The sequence below is a fragment of the Conger conger genome, chromosome 6 (assembly GCF_963514075.1).
Source record: "Conger conger chromosome 6, fConCon1.1, whole genome shotgun sequence".
NCBI classification, from domain to species: Eukaryota; Metazoa; Chordata; class Actinopteri; order Anguilliformes; family Congridae; genus Conger; species Conger conger.
This window is the reverse complement of record NC_083765.1, coordinates 8,119,020-8,128,822: the sequence shown is the minus strand read 5'-3', so window position 1 is coordinate 8,128,822 and position 9,803 is coordinate 8,119,020.

Sequence of the window (9,803 nt, the reverse complement as noted above, 5' to 3'; positions counted from 1 at the left end):
TCTACAATTTCAAAAATTATTATAGAGAGATGGTTACATCGATGGGTGCATTTTTATTTTTATGTTTTCACTAGGGACCTTCTGTTTCTATGAACAATTGTACATTTCATCCCAAGGGCAAAATAATGGTAATTAATTAACGTTAATAGTTACTAGACATATCCTTATGAAACATAACTCTTCCAAATGTACAGAAATGTAATTAATATTCATAATCATAAAAAGTATAGAAGTACAATTAATGCGTTATAAATCAAATGACTGTAGGAAATGACTGTACATCTCTCAAATATCTGAAAAACTTACAGTTGATCTAAGTGGTAATTGGAAGCTTTTATTCACAAATTATATAGCCATTTAAAACTAAAATAGCACCTTACAATTAGACAGCAATTATATATTGGCCCACACTGAGTGGAAAACTGCCATCAGAGTACATGATAAAAGGCTTTGAGACCTGTGTATTTTTTACTAATAGACAGTGCTGTCAAAACACAGTTCATGACATAACTTTGCAAGAAAGAACAAAGAGGAAAATCCTTCAAATCACAAAAAAGGATAGAGATGGGAGAAATTAATATGAACATTGGCAAAATGGCTGGACGTAGTCTCAGGAAGTGGTCAGTAAATTAGACCTTTAATCATGATGTTGTCCATGGATGGATGTTGTTATCCATTTCACCAACCACCAGTCTCCCAGGGTGGGCTAATTGGACATGTTTCTATTTGGATACTGAGTAAAACACTGGCTAAGAGTATCGGTTAAATGCCCATAATGTAATGAGCCTGTTAAGTGTGTACAAGTGTTGCAATATGAAGGCCCAGCTGGGATATTTGAGAAAGTTTTACCGAGGTAATTATGAGTTTCATTTTATGCTAAATCCAGGCTGGTATGAACGCCATATCATCTCATGCATCAGATTTATGCATATTTGGGCATTCATTTAACATATTTGAAGAGCATAACCCAGATTCCAGGATAACATTTTGGCTATGTTCTATGAGGGCTGTGGAGAAGAGGAATTAAAGCAGACTTTTCTTGCTATTTTTTCAATATTCAGGAAAATCTCTCTACTGTAGGTCATAAGTGATATACATTGTGTCTGACAGTATATAAAAACAGAAAAGAGAGGAAAAATACAAGCTTTGTGTTTGCTTCAAAATAAGAGTTTTCAGTTGAAAGTAGAAACCTCCAGTCTTCGGTTTTGGCAGCCTCATCTCCAGGGACTTTCTCCCACTTGCACAGACTTTTACACAAGAAATCCTGGCCTCCCCATAGACCCCATTGTCTACAGGTAAGCTTTATTTATTTCATTCATTTGTTTGATGGACTTTTATAGATTCACAGCTCCACATAGAGACAAACTGGGTTTGGGCTTTTGGGATCTCTTTATTCACATTTTGATTCAAATCAAAATAGTCATCACTGGGGACCCATTGGCAACAAATATTTTGTCCAGTATAGCTGCTTTTGGAGTCTGATTCTATTCTATGAGCAGTTTATGAGAAAATAAGAAAAAAAAAGTTATCTGGCATTACCCTCTGGAATTTTCTGCTATTTAAAATCTTTTTTTATTATTATTTGAAATCTCAAATCCCACCTGAATTTGGATTGTCTCATTCGCAAACGATGTACAAGCACACGCATATACACCCCCTGCTGCTGGCTTGGGCGAGTTAATACAAACTCCCTGTTCGTCTCCAAAACCCTCGGCGTCAGCTGGCTGCTTCTTTTTCACACCGCAGCCAGGAGCCACAGCCAGGGGCCACAGCCAGGGGCCACAGCCAGGGGCCACAGCCAGGGGCCACAGCCAGGGGCCACAGCCACGGGCCACAGCCAGGGGCCACAGCCAGGGGCCACAGCCACGGGCCACAGCCACGGGCCACAGCCACAAGCCTCACACAGGCAGAGCTGGGGTAGAGGAGGCCCAGTCATACACGTGGGCAGAGCAAGCCATGGGCACCGCACCCGGATGGCCAACAGGGGTCACTTGAGTAATGAACAACGCTATCCCCACCCAATAAATCCCTCCCCAATAGCCCTTGGGCGACATGAAGCCAGTTGTACACTACCCCTGCAGGGCTGCCAGCCACAGTCAGCACTGGTACAGGCTGGCTTCAGGCTGGCTTCTCATCCTTTAACCCTTGGGTTGTTGTCGTAAGGGTCAAAAATGATGTTTAACAGCAGAGAAAACCCCCTAAATGATCTTTTTATCTACTTGAAATTTGACAACAAAGTTTGTGAAGAGTGACAGGTTGTATCTCATGCAAAATATATGTGGGGTTTACAATTCAATTAAGCTGCTTTATTATAGGGGATAAGTGAAGGCGGGTCATTTTTTACCCTTAGGACAAGGGGAGTATGCAGAATGTTAAGACTACTCAAGGCATAACTATCTGAGACCATGGTCTTCACTCATTCCATACTCACCGAGTGAACTACCCAACAGCAGTTACCTGAACCTCTGACAATCTGAGACCATGGTGTTCAGTCATGCCATACTCACTGAGTGAACTACCCAACAGCAGTCACCTGACCCTTTAACAATCTGAGACCATGGTGTTCAGTCATGCCATACTCACTGAGTGAACTACCCAACAGCAGTCACCTGACCCTTTAACAATCTGAGACCATGGTGTTCAGTCATGCCATACTCACTGAGTGAACTACCCAACAGCAGTCACCTCATCCTTTAACATAAATAGTTGCTTTTACACCTGACGGCATCTGTGTCAAAAAGATCTGAGTTGAATGAAGACAGCAATTCCCCTCGGGGAAGCCAAACTTTAACCCTTTGAAGAGTAGGTTTTTTGGGGATTTTTTGTATTATTCTTTTTTTAAAATTTTTATTCTGAGTCATTGTTCAGGAACTCCTCTGCAGGCACCAGTAGCGATTGTTACATCAGCATTACACTGATCAGCAAAGCCGGCTGGCTCTCCGCTATTTGGGTCACATCGATGGGCTTCCATTTGAGAGTCTCTGTAGACTAAATCCCTGTCGGCCGGGCAGATGGAAGTGCGTGCTTCAGAGAGGGGCTGCAGACCTCCCAGTCACCTCCGCTGTGTTGTCACAGCCTAAGACAGTGACTCAGGCTCCGGCAGACCCACCGTAGCGGGCCGTGTGTGGCGTCGGGGCCGCCGTAGCGCGGCTTCGTTCCCGCGGTCCGGGGCAGAACGGGGAGGAGGGCCCGGGCGTTTCCGCCGCGTCATCGCTGCCCGCCCTCCGCTCGTCCGTCTTCATTAGAGCCTCCGTGGGCGGGGGCCTGGGTTTGATCAGCAGGGACTCCCTGGGGGCCTGAGGCCAGTAGTTCCCGTCTCTCTCCCACTGCTGCCCTCCGTCTCACACCGAAACAGCGGCTCAGCTCAGCCCGTCACTCTAATCCCTCCCCGGATTCCGTCGCGTCGTATATGCGAGGTTAGTACGCGTACGGGGCGATTTACAGAGGAAACGGTGGCTGGGTCTGCTTCGTCTCTCTCTCTCTCTCTTCATTTCAGTGAGATGTTCTGATGTTTCTGCTGTTTCCTAATGCATATCCATGAAGGGAGGGGGGTGTGGTCCACATCCAGCACACGAGAGCTGACACCACGGGAAGCTCTTAGCAGTGTGGCGATGGGAAAGGACAGAGAAGGACCCTCTTCAGTTTAACGATCTCCACCGTCAAGCGGACGGCTCGCCCCGCGCACGCACTTCATCCCGGGGCCCTTAAGCGAAACGAGTAGCACTCCGCTCCCTGCGGAGAGCTGAGAGGGGCCGGGAGCGGAGTGGACGGGCGGGACTCGCTCCGAACTTTGACCCCGCGGAAGTGACACCGCGTGACACCGGGCTTCCATCACGCTTTCAGGGACCGAACGTCGGCGCAGCGTGTCGACAGGGAACATGAACCGACTGCAAACGGGAAAGCGGAGAATTACTTTAACCGCGTCCTGTGGACACATTGAAACTGCGCGGGCAGTATTTTAATTAATTTATTAAATCAGGTGGTACTTTTAATAAAAAGCAAGCACTTTTCAGCGAAGTGGGTGACATTTGGGCGTAAATAAAACGTTCTTATCCTGCGCCACTCTACGCTCATCGGCTGAAGCACTTTCTGTTCATCATGATCTGGAGTGTTCTGCAGTCACTGGACTGTTAGGGTGTTCAATATCTATTTTATTTTTCATCTGCAGGCCATTCTCATCTATATGAAATCACGGCCCCCATCCCTGGGTATGCTGCCTCTCAACAGTAACTCAGCACTCAATTGATTTATTAGGCCTTTAAGCTGGGAGATCACAAATACAGTCCCGTCCAAAAGTATTGGAACAGCAAGGTCAATTCCATTGTTTTTCCTATACACTGAAGACAATTGAGTTTGGTGTCAAAAGATATACATGAGATGACCAATCTGAATTTCAGCTTTTATTTCCTGGTATTTATTTTATCTAGATTTGTTAAACAACTTAGAACAAATCACCTTTTGTATCAGACCACCAAATTTTTAGGTGAGAAAAAGTATTGGAACACGTGACTGACAGGTGTTTCTTGTGCCCAGATGTGACCTGTTAGATTGATTGGTTAAGCAATAAATAGTCCTGAATGTTTACTCTTGGTTTTAGCCTTGGGTTTTGCCTGTAAAGACTGCATTTGTGTTAGAAATAAACCAACACATAAACCAACATGAAGATCAGAGAGCTGTCTTTGTGAGAAAAGCGAGCCGTTTTAAAGCTTAGAAAAGAGCGGAAAGAGCCATTGTGCAAGCATTGGAGATAGCTTGTACAACTTGGAATGTCCTTAAAAAGAAAGAAATCACTGGCATACTGAGCAACAGACATCGAACAGGTGGACCAAGGAAAAAAACAGCAATTGATGACAGAAACATTATGAGAGCTGTGAAGAAAAACCCTAAAACATCAGTCAGTGACATCACAAACAATCTCCACAGGGCATGGCTGAAGTTTTCTCAATCAGCCGTTCAAAGAAACTTAGAGAGCAGCAATATAGAGGAATTGGCCTTGCTGTACTTTTGGAGGCGACCTTATGTGATTAGAATGACTCAGCAGAGCCTTCTAATGCTGATGTAATAATCACTACCTGTAACTGAATGCAATGGAGTTCCAGAACCCTTAGAATTTTGAAGAAAAAACAAAAAACATTAAAAAAAAAAAAATCTTTAAAGGGTTAATGATTACACAGGTAACTCTCTTCACCTGTTTTTCCCACAACTGATGAGCTGAGTTTTCACCTCCACTAATAAAATATACGTATATTTATAAATATGTATGCAATACAATGGAAATTGAAGTCACCATAGTGATATGTAATTTCAAACTATTTATAGGAATGTTTTTTTTTTTAATAGAAACCATTTAACTTCAGAAAATAATGATTATTTTCTCAAGTTAAATTGCTTTTAACATAAATTAGTTTCAAGCTAAATTGTTTTTCTGAGTATGCTTATTCACAGCATTGAAAACTGTGTCCCTGCATTAAGATTAATGCTGAGACCTGATTTTAGAAAACAAATCTAATTGTTTTCATTGTCAGAGGTAATGCATTATCCGCAAACACCATCTCCTGCTCCTTCTCATCTCCTGCCATTTGACCTCACGTTGAATGAGATTAAATTTAATGAAACATCCAAAGAATAATAAATACAAAGTATATTGAGCTTTTTTAGTTCTTAAACATTCGCTGTGGCAACTTTTCTGCCTATAATCAATTAAATCACTGTTTGCATTCTCTTTAAAACAAACAATCGCATCTCAGGTACTGGGTACTCTCCGAAATAAAAGGGTTCTTTGGTCTTGTCTCCATAGAATTACCTGTTTTAGTTCTTAATGGATCCCTCTATCATAGGCATGAAGTGTGAAAGCTCCAAGACAAAGAACCATTCTGCCCAAAAAAGAACCCATGAACTAGATAGGGTTTTTTCTATGGAATCACAGGGTTCCTCTTGGAAGCGTTTTTTGCTGAGAGTGTATGCTTCAGTTGCGTAGACTAGCGTAGGACATCCTGGAAAAGATGTAGCGGCGAATTGGAAAGGGGAGAAACACCAACCGGTCTGAACAGAACATGTTAGGATGCTGACTCATGTGAGGAGAGGTTTTTACGAGAAGAGCGAACAGCGGTGATCTTGAGACCAGCGAACACCGGAGCAGCGTTACATTTTTTACATTTTACATTTTTGTCATTTGGCAGACGCTTTTAATCCAAAGCGACTTACAAGTGCACAGGTTCTACCATAAGTCAAAGCGTCACATCCAGAACTAGGAAAATACACATAGAATGCTGTTCTAAACATAGTCAAATTTTTTTTTTTTTTTGGGGGGGGTTAGACAAGGATAGGGATAACAGAAAGGAGGGGCGGGGGAAATCAGGAGGGAGGACTAAGGTAGAGTTTGAAAAGGCACGCGGTACGATCACACGCCAGCACCGGTGCCCTTGAGAGACTCTTTCTGAGAGGAAACACAGTGTGTTACCGCGGCATTGTATGGGCGGCCTGTAGCGTAGTGGTTAAGGTAAAGGACTGGGACACGCAAGGTCGGTGGTTCTACTCCCGGTGTAGCCACAATAAGATCCGCACAGCCCTTGAGCCCTTGGGCCCTTGAGCAAGGCATTACTCCAGGGGAGGATTGTCTCCTGCTTAGTCTAATCAACTGTATGTCGCTCTGGATAAGAGCATCTGCCAAATGCCAATGTAAGAATTGTACCTGCGCACTGTGCTACAATGTACATATCTCACAATATACATGTCTCACAATATTACAGTGATGAGGGGAAACCGCATGCCTCTGATTTACTGAGCCTTTTAGACACATTGCTACAGTAACATATGGCAAATATATACCTTCTTTGGACGCACATACAGAATGATGTTTTTAATCCAGGCTCTGAGACGTGTTAGAACAATGCTGCATGCACACTCATTTTATTCATATGGCACTGTCATTCGAGGGCTGTGATCATGGAGAGGTTTGGATGGTGACTGTGTCAACAGAGAAAATATCAATAACAATGCGTCATATAGGCAGACACTCTGTGGGTTTTCAAGACCAGTCCAGATATGGTGCTGGATACTATTTAGTTTGTAGGTAAACAGTCAGCACTAGATACCCTTCAGTAGTATGAAAATAGTGAACAGTGATGTTAAGTTATGCAATCTTATATTTTGTTATCTTATGTTATGAATGTATTACTTTGGGCTGTTAAAAAAATATTGGAATCCGAAGCAAACAATCCCAGTGAGCTGCTGACTTGTAAAGGTGCCTTGGCAGACGTTAATCCATCTGCCACAGTACATTTTGAAAATCAGTGTAACCTGGAATGCGTTGTCTTTACGTAGGTGACTTTACGCCCCCGCCCCCCGCCCCCGCCCGCTCCCCCAGACTAGTCCGGCCCATCGCTCTCTCCACCAGCTTCATTCAGGAGGGGTAATGGGCTGAGAAAAGCCAACAGCAGGTGGCCACATTCCCCTGAAATCTCCGTGTGGCTCAGGGCAGAAGCTTCTCTGAAGTGTAGAGGAGGGTGTTCTGGGTAAATCCGGGCTGACAGTGCACTGGGGCTCAGCCATATTAACCCTTTGATGAGAAGGTTTTTTTTGGAATATATATTTTATTTTTTCAGTTAAGAGTGTTCTAATCACGTATTTGTGACCTCACTATGATGATAACGAAGATTTGTCATCCTTACTCTGTCTCCTCCAACCCCTACCATCCCTGCCCCCTTCTCAATCTCACCTAGAGTGTGCCTGTTATAGTTCAATTCGTTTTTTTTTTTCCCACAACCTCTTAATGTTCTGAAATTTGAGATTTAGCTCCAAGCTTCAAGGACTCTGTCACTGATGAATGTCTGACCCGTTCACAGTTTTTCCAGAGGAGGCTCTGATTATGTGACAGTTTTCTGAGTGACCACGTCACCTCCCACAAGCTATTACAGAAAGTGATATTCAGAAGTAAATGTGATAATGCCAAAATGCCAAAAAGCTACACCAAATGCCGAATCTCTGCAAACCTAAACACACAGTGTAACACTGCACTCTGCTCCCATGAATAACATCTCCACAAACTTTAATGTGCAGCAGTTAATCACCAGACTGTCATTTGTGAAATAAATCTATTCTCTTTGTAGTTTATGGCTAATGTTTCAGCCTGTGATCTCAAAGAAAGGTCTAACTGACTGACCCACACCGACAACCCTGTCTCTGGCTTTCTATTTCTGCACTTAAAGCGCCTGACATCTCAAAACCATTCTTTTTCTATCCCCTTCCTCCCTCCCCCTCACCCCTCCCTCTTTCTCTCCCTCTCCCTCTCTCCCTCTCCCTCCCTCTCCATCTCTCTCTCCCTCCCTCCCTCTCCCTCCCTCTCTCTCCCTCTCCCTCCCTCCCTCTCTCTCTCCCTCCCTCTCCCGCTCTCTCTCTGTCTATCACAGCTTATTTCGGGACAGCCACACCACTGGGGAGCGGAAAGGTTTTAAAGTCGTTCCCTGTCAGCTTGCTCCCGAATTTCCATACGGTGTCAAATCTGCCCTGCGGCCATTCCGGTTGGTCCTGCAGCACCGTTTATAGCAATGTCTTACTGAACAACGGCATAACGAATGTATCGCCTGGATGTGCAGCTCCATATATGCCACGGTAAAAAAATAAAGATCTAGTGTATTTAAGTAAGGAAGGCTGCAGGGCTAGTATCAGTTTTCTGCTAGCAGGATTCTGGCTAAGTGAGTCTGACATAGCAGTTTCTGCCCTGCCCTACCACACGTGTGACCTGGGGAAACATCGTGGGGATGTTGAGAGAATATTGGCACGGGAGCGGTCACACTCCTTGCTGTCGGTTTGAGATGACGTTCACATACACCGTGCCCTGTTATCCTCCACGTCTCCCATGTCCAGTGCGGGTATCAAAGGGAGATTTCCCTTTTGAGCTGCTCAGGACTCTAGCCCAGGGAAGCAATTTACACCAACAATAGCGATATTGTGCTTACTTCAGATAATCCGAAAGGCTGCATGCTTTGAAGGTTTTCCTGAAGGAAATCCACAAGCTTTCTTTCTGCTTTCAACACCAAACACAGCACACAAAGAATCAAGGAGTGTATCTGAGAAGCAAACAAAGCTACATTACTGAGCTTTATGTTGTCACTAAATACTGTATCTAGTCATTATTCTGTCCACTTATTGGATTGAATGTCACCTCGGATATGCAGGACAGTTTGCCTTCATGACACATTCAACCTATTTAAAGTGAACTCAAATAAACGTGCATGTCATCTGAAGTACCACAGGCTAGCCAATGTCAAACTGCATAAAAATATGCTAAAAATGCACAATAGTGCTGGAACTGATGGGGACTCAAGAATGCATTTTAAACAAGGGAATGATGTGGCAATGGAGAATAATCCATATTTTGACACTTTGCTGTTTGCCACCAATATTTCTATCCATCCATATCTAAACCACTTATTCCTGGTCAGAGTCACAGGGGAGCTGGAGCCCATCCCAGCATGCATCTTGTGAGAGGCAGAAATACACCCCTAGACAGGTCACCGGTGTATTGCAGGGCACCACCGAGGTTTGAAATGCTAAATATTTTTAAAATGTTGTTATATTTATATAAATGGTTATATATTTGCATTAATAAAATGAATCAATAATGTTCTGCTTCAGTCTTGGGTAATATACGTCTTGCAGCATGTACTGAGTGCAATACAGGAGTGCAATTAACACCTGGCCCCTTGCACAACCTCTCACAAGCTTACACGTGGCTCTTTAAATTCAAGTTCCCATGAGGATACAGGCTGTGCAAGTTTGGGCTGTGCATTCTGGGAATCGCT